This window comes from Schistocerca cancellata, chromosome 1, assembly GCF_023864275.1.
Source record: "Schistocerca cancellata isolate TAMUIC-IGC-003103 chromosome 1, iqSchCanc2.1, whole genome shotgun sequence".
Taxonomy (NCBI): domain Eukaryota; kingdom Metazoa; phylum Arthropoda; class Insecta; order Orthoptera; family Acrididae; genus Schistocerca; species Schistocerca cancellata.
Genome location: NC_064626.1, coordinates 421329367 through 421346202, shown reverse-complemented (window position 1 = coordinate 421346202; position 16836 = coordinate 421329367). Strand labels below are relative to the sequence as shown.

The 16836-nt window shown below is 40.2% G+C and overlaps 1 protein-coding gene across 3 annotated transcripts in view; it reads right to left on the bottom strand.

Moving 5' to 3' along the window:
* Positions 1–16836, bottom strand: part of LOC126176019 (uncharacterized) — an 88457-nt gene that overhangs the window by 54202 nt on the left and 17419 nt on the right. The gene's annotated exons all lie outside the window — the stretch shown is intronic.

The following is a 16836-nucleotide window of genomic DNA, read 5'->3' as shown; positions in this document are numbered from 1 at the left end:
TGCGATTTTTACCCTCCACGCTGCCCTCCAATACTAAATTGGTGATCCCTTGATGCCTCAGAACATGTCCTACCAACAGATCCCTTCTTCTAGTCAAGTTGTGCCACAAATTTCTTTCTCTCCAATTCTATTCAATAACTCCTCATTAGTTATGTGATCTACCCATCTAATCTTCAGCATTCTTCCGTACAACCACATTCCGAAAGCTTCTATTCTTGTGTCTAACAGTATGGTGTGAAAATACAGCATCCTTAGCAGCACCTTCCAGAGCACTGTTATTCCCATCTTTGGCTTTAAAAAATCTCTTATGTTTAGTAAAGCAGTAGCATTAATAGTACTCCTCTGTTTAGCTGGTTCTACATGGTCTTTAATATCACACTTTTTTACATGTGCAACATACAATTATTCCGTAAAAAGCGTGCAATAAACATGTCCATTGTTACTGTCACTAAACGATTTCTTAAATTTGTATTTTTGTTGCAGGTTTAACATTAACACACACACTTTTCTTGCCCACAGCTAAACGATGACGTAAAAAATGAATAGAGATAAAATTACCAAAAATGCGTAGACAAGTTACTTCACATAAAAAAAACCACCATATGCGTACACAAGTTACTTCACATACAAAAATAACATAAACACATTGTCCCTGCTGTGTTACCAAATGATTAAATAACCTGTTGACACATGCACAGAGCTGAAAACTGGCTGAAGATAGAATGGTTAAAAAACATGGTTACAAGGAAAAGAAATACCCACAAATAATAATGGCTTTCTGTGCTGTAGAAAATTTATGGGACTTAGGAGACAAAATAATGGATTTCATAGTTGTGCTTGCAAAATGGTATGCATATTTTATGTAATATAATATTGAAATTGGCTGTACAAAAAAAAAAATCTCTACACTCAGTCCCAAGTTGATTTCCAACAACCTTTAAATTACTTCTGGAACTGGCCTCGAGAGGTCACAGTGAACTCATTTCATTTATAACACTTCACCCTACTTAGTAAGTAAGTGAAGATGTGTAAAGATGGCTGGATGTGGCAGAGTACTTAAATCATTGTAATGTCACCTGCTAAAGAGTGGTGGAAAATCACATGTAAACAAAAACTGTGCACCATAAACAGAGAGACAAAAATATGAATAATGTTCCAGAATGCAAAGAATTCAGCCCAGATTGGCATACATGTCAAAGTGCTGCTTCCAGGATGGGTAGGAGCACTGGCCCAAAATTGAATCTGCCCGGGCAGTCAGCCTGAACACGTGTTTTAGGCAGTATCCTACAACCCACTACAGAAATGCCAGGCTGATGCCTAAGTATCATCTCAGTTATTTGACTCACAAACTTTTAAAAAATTTTGCTCACTTTCACATGAGTGATATTACATGCAGACAGTTAGGGTACACACATTCTGTCCCAAAGGGTGGCAACTGGAAGGGCATCCGGCCACCTCTTAAATTACCCATCCAACATCTGTTAAAACCAAAGAATATCAAGAGAATGGCTGAGACAAGGATTAAGAATTAATATAAACTATAAAAAGATGTTGCAGAAATCTCAAATGCAAAACCAAATTCTGATAATTTAAATGAATCCTGTTGGCATAGAGACAGTGGATAAACACTGATCAGCATCACCTGGCAAAGAATGACTGTTGGTCACACACACACACACACACACACACACACACACACACACACACAGTGCATGTAGTATCAGTGAGCACACTGTCTGTGTGTAGAATGGGAAAGGCGCCAGTCTGAGTTTGACTGAGGACAGATTGTGATAGCCTGGAGGCTCGGCACGAGCACTTCGGAAACTGCTGGGTGTTTGAGAAGTGTTGGGGCAAGTGTCTTCAACACATGATGAAATCATGGTGAAACCATGTCCAGACACCATGGGATTCAGCAGCCACCCCTCATTACTGATGTTGGACATTGTAGAATGGGCAGACCAGTAAAAGAGGACAGGCAGCAAACTGTGGCAGAACTAACATCAGACTTTAATGCTGGACAGAATACAAGTGTGTCCGAGCAAACAATGCACTGAACACTCCTAACGATGGGCCTCTTCAGCCAACGACCAATACACGTGCCAATGTTAACACCATGACATCAGCATTTACGGCTAAAATGGGCACGTGACCATCGGCACCGTACGTTGGCGCAGAGGCAGAGAGTTGCATGGTCTGATGAATCCTAATACTTTCATCATCGTGCCAATGGAAGGGCACAAATCAATTGTCTTCCAGGGGAACAGCTACCTGACACCAGTACTGTGGGACAGAGACAAGCAGGTGGTGGCTCCATTATGGTCTTGGAGACATTCATGTGGCTATCCACGAGTCCAGAGGAGCCTGCACAAAGCTTCATGATGGCCAAGGGGTATTGCATACTAGTTGCAGACCACCTACACCCCTTTCCCAATGGCAGTGGCATTTTTCAACAAGATAATGCGCCATGTCACAAGGCCAGAAATGTAATGTAGTGGTTTGAGGCGTTCCAACTGGCGTGCTGGCCCCCCCAACTTGCCAGATCTGAACCCAATCAAATATATCAGGGCAGCCACTGAACACGGCACTAGAGCACATAAACCCCCTCCTGGAATTAACAGGAATTAGGTGACCGGTGTGCAGGTATGGTGCCAACTCCCTCCAGCAAACTACCAAGACCTCATTGCTTCCATGCCCTGACCTGTCACTGCTGTTACCTGTGCCAAAGGGGGACATACCAGCTATTATGTAGGTGGTTATAATATTCTGGCTGATCACTGTAATCTGCATGGGCATCTGTGACTACTTGTTTATGGTAACCTAACACTTTAGGGATAAAAATCGGTCTTCAAGGCTCCATGAGGAGGATGGAAGGTTAGAGTTTAATGTCCTGTAGACAATGAAGTCATTAAAAGTGAAATGACAGCAAAAATATTTTCATTCAATGTCCCATCGCAATCACGGTCATTAAAAATGGAGCGCAAACTTGAACCAGGGAAGGAAATTGGCCATGTGCACTAAAGCAGCTATTAAAAATGAATATTTAGCAACACAACCATACAAGACGAGGTAGAGTAGAGAATAATTAAAGAAATATATAGTATAGTAAATACAGCACAATGAACCAAAAAATAAACCAAAATTCATTGGAATTCATAACAAGTACTACCACAGCCGAAAATTACAATCGGACAATGTACGTATCACTGCAAAGGTAGTAACCTAAAGCTCAAATCAAAAGTGCAGGTACTTTTAGAGAATAGATTTAAGGTTTTCAAGGAGAGGAATTAACACTACCAACTGTTTGGCAAGTGTAGTAGAGACATATTGGCACAGACTGGATAAACAAGATTATTTCTGACTGGTATGTCATTGCCTTTTGCAGCATTTGGTTCCTAAATGTGTGTTGTTGCAACACAGGGAAAAATGAAGTTTCTTAGATTACTGTACAGCGACCTTGACACAGCCTTAAATTCAGTCTCAACTTTGAAAACTATAAATGTGTTCTACTAAACTTTGGGTGACTGGAATTCGAGTGTAGGAAAGGGGAGAGAAGGAAACGTAGTAGGTGAATATGGATTGGGGCTAAGAAATGAAAGAGGAAGCCGCCAGGTAGAATTTTGCACAGAGCACAACTTAATCATAGCTAACACTTGGTTTAAGAATCATGATAGAAGGTTGTATACATGGAAGAACCCTGGAGATACTAGAAGGTATCAGATAGATTATATAATGGTAAGACAGAGATTTAGGAACCAGGTTTTAAATTGTAAGACATTTCCAGGGGCAGATGTGGACTCTGACCACAATCTATTGGTTATGACCTGTAGATTAAAACTGAAGAAACTGCAAAAAGGTGGGAATTTAAGGAGATAGGACCTGGATAAACTGAAAGAACCAGAGGTTGTACAGAGTTTCAGGGAGAGCATAAGGGAACAATTGACAGGAATGGGGGAAAGAAATACAGTAGAAGAAGAATGGGTAGCTTTGAGGGATGAAATAGTGAAGGCAGCAGAGGATCAAGTAGGTAAAAAGACGAGGGCTAGTAGAAATCCTTGGGTAACAGAAGAAATATTGAATTTAATTGATGAAAGGAGAAAATATAAAAATGCAGTAAATGAAGCAGGCAAAAAGGAATACAAACGTCTCAAAAATGAGATCGATAGGAAGTGCAAAATGGCTAAGCAGGGATGGCTAGAGGACAAATGTAAGGATGTAGAGGCTTATCTCACTAGGGTATGATAGATACTGCCTACAGGAAAATTAAAGAGACCTTTGGAGATAAGAGAACCACTTGTATGAATATCAAGAGCTCAGATGGAATCCCAGTTCTAAGCAAAGAAGGGAAAGTAGAAAGGTGGAAGGAGTATATAGAGGGTCTATACAAGGGCAATGTACTTGAGCACAATATTATGGAAATGGAAGAGGATGTAGATGAAGATGAAATGGGAGATACAATACTGCGTGAAGAGTTTGACAGAGCACTGAAAGACCTGAGCCGAAACAAGGCCCCCGGAGTAGACAACATTCCATTGGAACTACTGACGGCCTTGGGAGAGCCAGTCCTGACAAAACTCTACCATCTGGTGAGCAAGATGTATGAAACAGACGAAATACCCTCAGACTTCAAGAAGAATATAATAATTCCAATCCCAAAGAAAGCAGGTGTTGACAGATGTGAAAATTACCGAACAATCAGTTTAATAAGCCACAGCTGCAAAATACTAACGCGTATTCTTTACAGACGAATGGAAAAACTAGTAGAAGCCGACCTCGGGGAAGATCAGTTTGGATTCCGTAGAAATACTGGAACACGTGAGGCAATACTGACCTTACGACTTATCTTAGAAGAAAGATTAAGGAAAGGCAAACCTACGTTTCTAGCATTTGTAGACTTAGAGAAAGCTTTTGACAATGTTGACTGGAATACTCTCTTTCAAATTCTAAAGGTGTCAGGGGTAAAATACAGGGAGCGAAAGGCTATTTACAATTTGTACAGAAACCAGATGGCAGTTATAAGAGTCGAGGGACATGAAAGGGAAGCAGTTGTTGGGAAGGGAGTAAGACAGGGTTGTAGCCTCTCCCCGATGTTATTCAATCTCTATATTGAGCAAGCAGTAAAGGAAACAAAAGAAAAATTCGGAGTAGGTATTAAAATCCATGGAGAAGAAATAAATACTTTGAGATTCGCCGATGACATTGTAATTCTGTCAGAGACAGCAAAGGATTTGGAAGAGCAGTTGAATGGAATGGATAGTGTCTTGAAAGGAGGATATAAGATGAACATCAACAAAAGCAAAATGAGGATAATGGAATGTAGTCGAATTAAGTCGGGTGATGCTGAGGGAGTTAAATTAGGAAATGAGACACTTAAAGTAGTAAAGGAGTTTTGCTATTTGGGGAGCAAAATAACTGATGATGGTCGAAGTAGAGAAGATATAAAATGTAGACTGGCAATGGCAAGGAAAGCGTTTCTGAAGAAGAGAAATTTGTTAACATCGAGTATAGATTTAAGTGTCAGGAAGTCATTTCTGAAAGTATTTGTATGGAGTGTAGCCATGTATGGAAGTGAAACATGGACGGTAAACAGTTTGGACAAGAAGAGAATAGAAGCTTTCGAAATGTGGTGCTACAGAAGAATGCTGAAGATTAGATGGGTAGATCACATAACTAATGAGGAAGTATTGAATAGGATTGGGGAGAAGAGAAGTTTGCGGCACAACTTGACCAGAAGAAGGGATCGGCTGGTAGGACATGTTCTGAGGCATCAAGGGATCACCAATTTAATATTGGAGGGCAGCGTGGAGGGTAAAAATCATAGAGGGAGACCAAGAGATGAATACACTAAGCAGATTCAGAAGGATGTAGGTTGCAGTAGGTACTGGGAGATGAAGAAGCTTGCACAGGATAGAGTAGCATGGAGAGCTGCATCAAACCAGTCTCAGGACTGAAGACTACAACAACAACAACAACAACAACAACAACAACTAAACTTTTCAGCACCACTACTATGCCTAATAACTCCAGGGGAGCACAGTTAACATAGTGCTCAAAAAGAGAGGTAGCAAAACTTTTTAAATATAATGGCAACAACAATAAATCTTAAACTGAAATATCCAGGGTAGGAAACTCAACAATTACGGAAAAATAGATTGCTACTCACACGTTGCACTGCAAACAGGCACAGTGAAAACACTGTTGCACATTAAGCTTTCATCAGGAAACAAAAACATGCATTCACACAAGCAAGGACACCTCACATATATATGACTACTATCTGTCAGAAAGACAGAATAGACACCATAGCAGAGGAAGTGTTCATTGCAGTTCACAAAAATATTGTCTCTACTGAGGTCAAAGTTGAGTGTGACAGTGTGAAGTTATCTGGTCACATATGACAGGTCTAGGTGAATCAGAGTTATTTGTTGGATGTATTTTACCAACCACTCAATTCTGCTGTGACAGGTCTAGGGTCATTCAAAGAATGTCTATGGTCTGCAGCATTTAAAAACTCAGATAATGCAATACCAGTTGTAGGTGACTTTAACCCATCGAGGTGACTATAACCTACTGCAGGTGTGGGGGAGGGGAGGAGGGGGGGCCGTTCAGAGGCAGGCTTGCAAAGGAGTTTTGAACACATTTTTCATCAACTTTCTTGAACAGCTAGTCTGGCAGCCTAAAAGCAACAGAAATACCTTAGACCTTGTAGCTACAAACAGGACGGACCTTATCAATGACATCACTACACAGACAGGGATTAGGAATCGTGATATCATAGAGACTATGGTTACAAAAGTTAATAAATAAGCCAATAAACCTAGGAGAATGCTTCTGCTAGAAAGAGCAGGTAAGCAGCTGTTGACATCTCATTTAGACAATGAACTGACATCACTTAGTTACAATAAGACAGATGTAGAGGAATTATGGGCAAAGTTTAAACAGATCATAAATCGTGGTCTGGAGAACTATGTGCTTATCAAGTGGATTAAGGGTGGAAAAAGCCCCCGATGGTTTAACAACGAAATTCGGAAAATGTTGAAGAAACAAAGGCTGTTGCACTCTTAGTTCAAAAGAGAATGCTCAAACGTTCACAGACAAAGGTTAGTAGAGACTCCTGAATCTGTGAAAATATCTGTGCATTAAGCATACAACTACCACTATCACATCTTAACAAAAGATATGGCCAGGAACATGAGAAAACTCTATTCCTATATAAAACCGCTGAGCATATCTAAGGCTTCTATCCAGTTACTTGTTGAACAGTCTGGAGTGACAGTTGAAAATAGCAAAAAGAAAGATGTTTAAATTTTATGTTTAAGAAATCATTCACACGGGACATTCATACCACCATACCGTTGTTTGACAATCACACACAGTCCCATACGGACAACATAATAATAATCATCCTGGCACTGTGAAAAAGCTGAAGAGTTAAAAACAAATAAGTCGTCAGGGAAACCCAATTCGGTTTTACAAAGAGTACTCTATGGCACTGGCCCCTTACTTAGCTTGCATTTGTCACAATTCTCTCACCCAGTGCAAAGTTCCAAGTGACTGGAGAAGAACATAGATGACTCCTGTATATAATAAGGGTAAAATAACAGACCCACAAAATTACAGACCAATATCCTTAATATCAGTTTGCTGCAGAATTCTTGAACATATTCTAGGTCCAAATACAATAAATTTCCTTGATGCCAAGAAGCTTATGTCCACGAATTAACCTGCTTTTGAAAAGAATACAGGGTGTCTACACGGACAAGGAAAAAAATAACCCGGATTTATCAGTTGAAAATACACTTTCTCACGGGTGAAAACACAGTTTTTCCGTGTTAAATAACAGTATAATTTTCGTCGGCAGTGTAAAATTTATCAATCCTTGGAATGCTTTTGGTTTTATACATCGACATAGAATTTCCCGACACTTCAGAAAACAAAACTTAGGGAAAAAAAACACATTTTGGAAAGATCTTTGATATGCAGCAACAGGTCCACCGCATATTTTCGAGCTGGAAATGTATAAATTTGAATACCAGCAAACACCGCATGTTACTTTCTGAAGCATTGGAATCGAGATTGCGACGCGCTTTTGTAAGCAAGTCATAGCTCATATAACGTGATCTCGCCAGCTGATGACAGCATAGGAGACGTGATGTAGTCAGCCAATAGCAAGATCACTCTTAAGTACCAGAAACACACAAATAAGAAAAGTTAATGGTTTGAATTAATATACATAGTGTTGCTACAAGAAATGAAAAGCTTTCACATATAATATACTAAGATGGTATCTGTTCTTTCGGACATGTCCGAAAGAACAGATACCATTGGTGACCATGCAGCTCATTAGAATGAAATTACAATGAAATGAACACCCTTAGCTGCTTACAGGCGTTGACATACGTCAACAGGGACAGATGAAAATGTGTGCCCCGACCGACATGTCCAAAAGAACAGATACCATCTTAGTATATATATAGTTAAGGCTCACCGGCCACTTGACCATCTTCTTCTTCTGTGCGAATGCACAAACAGTGCCCGAACTCTTACGGGAATCGGCAATGCGCCGCGAGTAATGAGTATAACGGGCGTGGGCACTACAAATGTAGTGCAGGACAATACGTTGAGAATGTGGGTTTCGCAGGAGGCGTGCCAGAGATCAATCCCTGCAGTCGCGCTATCCTCTGTGTCCTTGGTGGCTCAGATGGATACAGCATCTGCCATGTAAGCAGAAGATCCCGGGTTCAAGTCCCAGTCGGGGCACACATTCTCATCTGTCCCCGTTGACGTACGTCAATGCCTGTAAGCAGCTAAGGGTGTTCATTTCATAGTAATTTCACATATAAAATTGGTCTCTAAGATTAATAAGCTGCAAGAGAAGCTAAGCTTCCACATATAATATCAATCTTTCTTGCGCATGTTACACTTTAGGATTCATCACACAAGTGTGCCAGTAAAATTTTTAATAACGATGTAAATATCTGATCTTCTGGGCGCGAAATTCTTCTAGATGGTCATCCTTTTAGAGTTGATTTTTAAATGAGAGTCAAACGCTCTGTGGTTTAAGAAATTTATCTTACATTTTTGCACATAGTTCATCTTGCGTAAAAGGAAATTTACTTTGAAAGTAACGCTTTTCAAACTACCATTCACAATATTTTCCCGTGACCTGTTAGAAATTGGTTCGTTTCAGAATTGCCAGAGAGTGCCCAGATAACAGGTGTCACTATGCATGCGCGGCTACGATGACACAGGAAGCCCGTATATTCGTACGTGCAAAAAATTAAAAGATCTTGCATTATGTCATAAAAGAAAAAAGACATCAGAGGATACTTCAAGAGCATCTGAATTTCGTGAACCATTCTGAAATGTATGATTCGGCTTAAGTGCAAATTCATATGTCCAGATTCGGATGTAAATTTTCTTGAATTATCTCATGTTTGGTTCTTTATTATGGCATAATGCCATACGAGGTAGAAGATGGAAAATGTGCACTTGAAATGCAGCAAACATTTGAAACTAGCCAACAGTGTGAAATTCAGCACTTTGTTTCAAATAAGTTGACTGCTCAGCGGAAGAGATTAATAAAAGCCAAATCTCTTTAGCAAACTGACAAAAACAACTTCATTGTTTTGCAAGGCGATTAACACTTGACTGTCAGAAAGGTTAAAATAAAACCTGAAACTAATAACATATTTTAGCCTTCTGTAATTATGCGGAGTTGGAGTGTTGGAGGGAAGAGACCAAACAGCGAGGCCGTCGGTTAGGGAAGGACAGGGAAGGAAGTCAGCCGTGCCCTTTTAAAAGAACCATGCTGGCATTTGCCTGAAGTGATTTAGGGCGTAATTATGCAAACGTATTTTAATTCATTTGATAGCTCCGGGCCACAGAAATCCGTTTTCTTTTCATTTAATGTGAGAGCAATAAATGAAGAGGAAACAGCAAAATCACTAGACATAAACACAGGTCACATGGAGACTACCCACCTCCCCACTACAACTCAGACTGCTCTGTGCATCAGCCCCGGATCTACAATATTTCCGAACTGCGGCAATACTAGATAGAGGCGCCCAGCCACACATCTGTAGCCAGAAGCGGGAGAAGGTACTACTCATGCGCGACTCAACTGCACATGCACAAGAGCCCGCCCGCAACTGCTCAAAAGAATCTAATGTAAAGAGCTGTCACGTCACGCTCATCAGAGGCAATTTGTTGTTAGGAAGCATTGCATAGTCTTCCTGAAGCGTTTGACACACTTTGCTGTTGGCAGACGGTTGTATGAGCACTGTGTTTTTTTTAGTATATGGAGCATTTCCTTTGCGACTTAAGTTTTATTCATTTATTTATATTTTTCTCTCTTGTTCATGTTTTGTTGCTGCAGTATTATTCTGCAGATGCGGGATACAGTAATATCCTTTGTTGGAATATTGGTTCTTACCTCTCAAAATCACAAAAATTTAACTGAAAACTAAAACAATGAAAAATTCCCAGAATTCTAAACAATTCACGGGTTTTTCCCAGTTTTCTCTCGGATGAAAAAATTCCCGGGTTTTTCCTGGATCTCCCGGTTGTCCCGGGTCGTATACACCCTGAGAATAGCTCTTGCAAAACTAGCTTGCCCTTTTCTCATGTAATATACTGCAAACTATGGATAAAGGGAAACAGGCAAATTCCATATTCCTAGGTTTCCGAAAAGCATTTGACATAGTGCCCCACTGCAGACTCTTAAAGAAGGTACGAGCATATGGAATAGGTTCCCAGATGAGTGAGTGACTCAAAGACTTCTTATGAAATAGAACCCAGTATGCTGCCCTGGAAGCCTAGTGTACATCAGAGACAAGGGTTTCATCAAGAGTGCCCCAGGGAAGTGTGATAGGGCCACTATTATTTTCTGTACACATAAATGATGTGATGGGCAGGACGGGCAGCAATCTGCTCCTGTTTGCTGATGATGCTGTGGTGTATGGGAAGATGTCGAAGTTGAGTGACAACAGGAGGATATAATAAAATGACTTAGACAAAATTTGTAGTTGGTGTGATGAATCGCAGCTTGCTCTAAATGTAGAAAAATGTAAGTTAATGCAGATGAGTAGAAAAAAAGAAAACCGCAATGTTCGGATACAGCATTAATAGTGTCCTGCTTGACACAGTCATGCTGTTTAAATAACTGGACGTATGAAATGGAACATGCATGTGAGGACTGTGATGGAGAAGGTGATTGTCGACTTCAATTTATTGAGCGAATTTTGGGGAAGTATGATTCATCTGTAAAGAAGATCACATATAGGAAGCTAGGGCAACCTATTCTGGAGTGCTGCTCCAGTGTTTGGTATCTGTGCTGGGTCAGATTAAAGGAAGACATCTATAGCTGCTCAGGCCAGCCTGCAAGGTAGGAATGTGATACAGTGGTCTTATGAGTGCAGCCAAGCAAACAAGTAAACTAAGCAGTTCCCATTCACTTGCCTGTTATTTTATTATTCTTCCTAAGAATCAGCTGTATTAGATTTACCATCACACCTTTTTTGGATAGCTTAAAAGAAAATTTCTTGCATGTAAATGAAGTTGTTGATGACTGAATTCTGTTCAACAATGCACCATTTGATGTAGCATCAACTATTATTAAATACTCTAATCCAGAACATTAGTGAACAACACTGTAAATGTCCACAGCCTTGAATGCATGTACCTTTCCCCCCCCCCCCCCCCCCCACTTCCCCTCCGCCCCCCCCCCCCCGAGAAAATAAATGACATGCTGTTAATTGTCAGATCATTAGTTCATTGCAGTGAGAAAACATTCAAATCTGTAAATACTCAGCTGAATTGAGCCCAAGCTTCTGGCTAAATTAGCAAGAGTGGGGCGATGTCTGTATCTTACAAAGTTTGCGGACCTGAATCTAGAAATTTGAGGGAATACCACTTCAACATGTGTCATCGATTAAAGAAGAAGAAGAAGAAAAGCAGCATAAAGAGTGGGGCGATGTCTGTAACTTACAAAGTTTGCGGACCTGAATCTAGAAATTTGAGGGAATACCACTTCAACATGTGTCATCGATTAAAGAAGAAGAAAAGCAGCATAAATTGGAGTTGTTCCACCAATAACACAATTTGTTGAAAAAGTAGTCTGACAAGTGGGACTGAGACCAATTCCTAAAATGATAAGGAAAATGAAGAGATAGGAAACTGGATGTTACCTGATTCTGGCATCTGAGTCATGAAATAAGGTAGAGGAAAGGAGCGAAAGTCAACCACGTGAACATAATTTGTCCACCATTATATTCCATACAATTCCACATTATTCTTGTTCACTGTACATCCCTGCCAACTGAGAGTTTGAGTTAAACAGCCTTTCTCTACTACACCAATGAGTGACAATTGGAATCAATAAACTCATATAAACTCTTGGGTGTAATAAATTTTGGAGATATGATTGTAATGATCTCATATGCACAGTCATAGGGAAAGCAGGTGGCAGATGCCAATTTACTGGTACGATATAAGGAAGTTCAGTCAGTCTACAAAGGAGACTGCTTACACAAAACTTTTCAATCCGTCCTAGAAAATTGCCCCAAATGTGTGGGATCAATAAGAAATTGAACTGACAGGGAATATTGACTGTACACAAGATGCAGCATTTATCTCAAGGGAGAGTGCAGCAGAAATGCTGAAAAACCGGAACTGGTTGATGCTTAAAGAAAAAAGTCAACTATCTCAAAAAAGACTACAAACATAGAGACTTCAAAAATTACATTAGACATGTCATCCCACACTACGACCATTGCACAATAGTGGCACACTGTCAGAAGAGAGTACATATTCCTGATCTCCTGCAGACACAGATCTTCTGTGGTACAGGTACCAGATATGCATTACAGTACGTGACTGAAATGCCATGGCAATTGAAAGATATTCCAAATTTGAAGTGTGCAGGACAGTACAATTCTAGGTGGCAAAATGTCTAATCTGCACACAGATTCACAGTAAAATTCTTGCAGTATCTGGACAAATGCAATGTCGCATCCAGTGAGGCCATGCTGATGTAGGTGATGCTGATTGGGAAGATCAGATACTGCACCGTGTGACTTCCATCTTTCTGGCGAGATGGAAGAACATCTAGGCAGAAAGATATTTTCCAACGATGAAGACATTCACACTGTGGTTCCCGAAAGGCTCCGTGACCAATGAGCAGATTTCTATCGCCGAGGAATATCACAATTGGTAAAACATTCGGACTGTTGTTTACAGAGACTTGCTAACTATGCTGACAAAGAGTGTTTTGCATCTGTGTCACTCTGAAATGGCCTTTGTCAACATGCAAACATACACTCCTGCAAACGCAACTCACACACACACATGACCACAGGCTGCAGCAGCTAAAACCAGCACAAGTCTGGCTTCAGCTGACAGAGACTGTGGTCATGTGTGTGTGAGTTGCGTTTGCATGAATGAGTATGTGTATGTTGTCTATCTTTGACAAAGGTCTTGTTGGCTGAAAGCTCACTTTCTGACGGTCTTTTTGTTGTGCCTACCTGCAACTCAGCATCTCTGCTATATGGTGAATAGCAACTATACTATCCTTTTCCTAATATTGATACATTCCATCCTGGATTTGCCATTATTCAGTAGTTTAGAATTTATATTTGCAATGAAAAATGGATTTTATGCTGAGCATCTAAGTAGAAATAAGAAAATATGCATTTCTCATAAAAATGCCAATCAGATATCTGTTACTTATATATTTAAATGGCATCGTTATTCGAACTGAATAGAGAGAAAACAGAAAAATAGACTGATATGAGACTTGAACAAGTGATTACCAGTCTTGAATGCTGCTCATTTTTTTCTGTCTTTATGTATTTTACATTTCACGGAAATGCTAGTAGAACATGCACCTCTGTCTAGAAATCTGCAGTGGCAAGGGAATCAAACATAAGACCCCTACACTGCAGGTGTACATTCTACCAGAGAGCCACACTGCCTTGAGAAAATCAACTTTACTTTAGAGTATTAAAAATATAGGAAAACTTCAGATCTTATTTTCTCAAGAATTTTTGAGAGTTGCATTGATCTGCTTTGGGCAGTAATATTTGAGTTCTCCGACGCGCAAGTCACTCAATGTGGCATCGACTGTAATAAGTACTTGCCCTCCACGGCCGAACTTCACCGAATGGGGGACTCCCGACCCACAATGCCATACGCTCATTTCCATTTCTGAACATAATGTACCATAAATATAAATAATTACAAAAATCTGAGTGCTGTGTGGGCTCCTTACATGTCAAATGCGTTTTGGAAGCCAAGAAACATTGCACTTACTTGATGTTTTTGATGCATAGCTTTCGGGACGTCCTGTGAGAAAAGCTTAAGTTCAATTTCACATGCTGAGGTCATTATGTTTGATATATTTCGTGTGTGTGTGTGTGTGTGTGTGTGTGTGTGTGTGTGTGTGGTTTGGGGATCTTATGGGCACCCAACGGTGAGGTTATCAGCACCCTAACGATGATTAAAATAAACAAATGTGGATAAGAACGAATGACCACATAATTACTCTAATTACTCTATCGCACAGGCACTTACACATGCACTAAAACCAATGAGGAGGCAAGATAGCTAATCAAGAAATTAAAACAGAGGGAAAAAACACAGAAGAGCTAAAAGAACAGCACAGGGAAATGTGACTGGCTGACCACTTACAAAAAACTTGAGTGAGCCAGCCACCCTGTTGACACATTAAAAACATCTCCCCAAAATATTGTTAAAAACATGGGACAATTCACAAAACTTTAAAATGCGAATCACATTCATTTGATCATTGCATAAAATAGATCTGCCGGCAAATCCACTGCAGTCCACTGGTCAGCAAATAAAATGCAGTCCAATAAAATGTGGTGCACCGTGATCTGCACGCCACAAGCATCACACCTCAGAGGGTCCTCTCGCCGGAGTAAAAATCCATGCGTCATTGGCCTGTGGCCAATGTGAAGACGAGTAAGGATGACCTCGGCCCGTCGACGCGGCTGGATGGAAGTACGCCACGGCCGAGTTGTGGGCTTCACGACACGGAGCTTGTTGTCTGTCACTTCCGGCCAGTCATGTTCCCAGAGACACAGTACTTTATACCACAATAGTGAGGTGAGGGCATGCAGGGGGATAGCACACTGAAAGACCTGACAGTCACGACACACCTCCTTGGCTGCTCAATCAGCCCTTTCATTCCTCAGAATTCCCATGTGATATACCTCATTATCCTCATTTAGTTATCTATCCTACACCAGAATAAGGCCAGAATGTTATTCTGGAGGTGGTACTTCCATACCAAGAAAGGGAACTTGATTTGTACATTCTGTATAATCACGTTAGAGATACGAAATATGAAACAATGTGATACTGTCACAGGCTGAATTAATACAGTAGCTATGAGACACGCCCCCCCTGCCCCCTCCCCTCTCTCTCTCTCTCTCTCTCTCTCTCTCTCTCTGTGTGTGTGTGTGTGTGTGTGTGTGTGTGTGTGTGTGTGTGTCAGTATCTAGTACAGCCAATAACAACAGACATGATACACTGTTCGGAGGCTTGAGAAGTACAGGTGTAGATGAATCCCCCCCTCCCCGACACTGCTATCAAACAATGAAAAATGAAGTAGGGGGAAATCTCAAAAGAACATTTTTATCATTTAAAGCATGAGTGTCCTTATAATTCATTTTTATCTGGCAGCCAAATGAGACCTCAAGAGGTATAAAGAGCTTCATGCTTTGGAAAAGTATCTATATTCATGTGATACACCAGATAATAAACCAGATGTACAATACCTAATACTGTGACAAACTGAAAGAAAATTTGTGAACTACTCATGTCTATTCTACTCGAAATTATTTATCACACAAGCACATAAATATTTCGATGGAAACTGAATAAAGCTTGAAATGATTGAAAGCAAACTGGCATGCATCATAAATATGTTGCAATTTGAGATACTGTCCACAGTTTAAAAAAAACACAGGTTGGATAAAGTACTGATTTTCCCCACTCTGACAACAAAACTTTCACTATAAAGAGAAAAGAAGTAAGAGCTACAGACACCTCTACTCAGTGCATTCTCTAAGGAAACATCAAATGTCTGAAAATTGCAATGATTGAGGTACATTGACAGAAATAATTTTGAAAAGTGTTCTTTAAATTTCATTACAGAAGGACCTCCTGTCAGACAACTATAATATTTGCTAGTAACTTTAGTGACAATTTTTAAGCGAATAATAATTGTCTCAGACAAGCTGGTTGTGTAGTGTAACAAATAGAGTATTTATCTGTGAGCGGGAGGTGGGCCAAACCTGGACTGAATCGAAGAGTCAGACATACCTCTACGTCTAGTATAATAAGTGTGGTTACAGGCAGTTTCTCAAATCAGTCTGGGCATATACTGTACCGCTTTCCCAAGTCCACCTCAAAAATACAACACACAAACAGGTCAAAAATGAAAAGATACCACAACAACATGATATGCAGGCAGATGGTATGTAGACAATATTCAAGATATCACTCAGAGTAGAAAAATAGGAAGATAAAGGCTTGACACCCTGTCACGGTGAAGTCATTAAAGGCCAAGCACAAGCTCAGACTGTGGAAGAAAATCTGTTATGTCTGACTGAAGAGAAGAATGTAATTTGTATGCACAGCTTCGATTATTTCATTCTTGTTTATGTGCCCATCTAATGCTCAACACCAACCTCCTCTGTATTGTAAGTGGTTACCATTAATAATTCAATTGTTGTACTGGAACACCTACTTTTGCAGTACTGTACTGTCAGTGAACATATAATCTTAGGACAAATTAGATGTATGTGCTCTAGG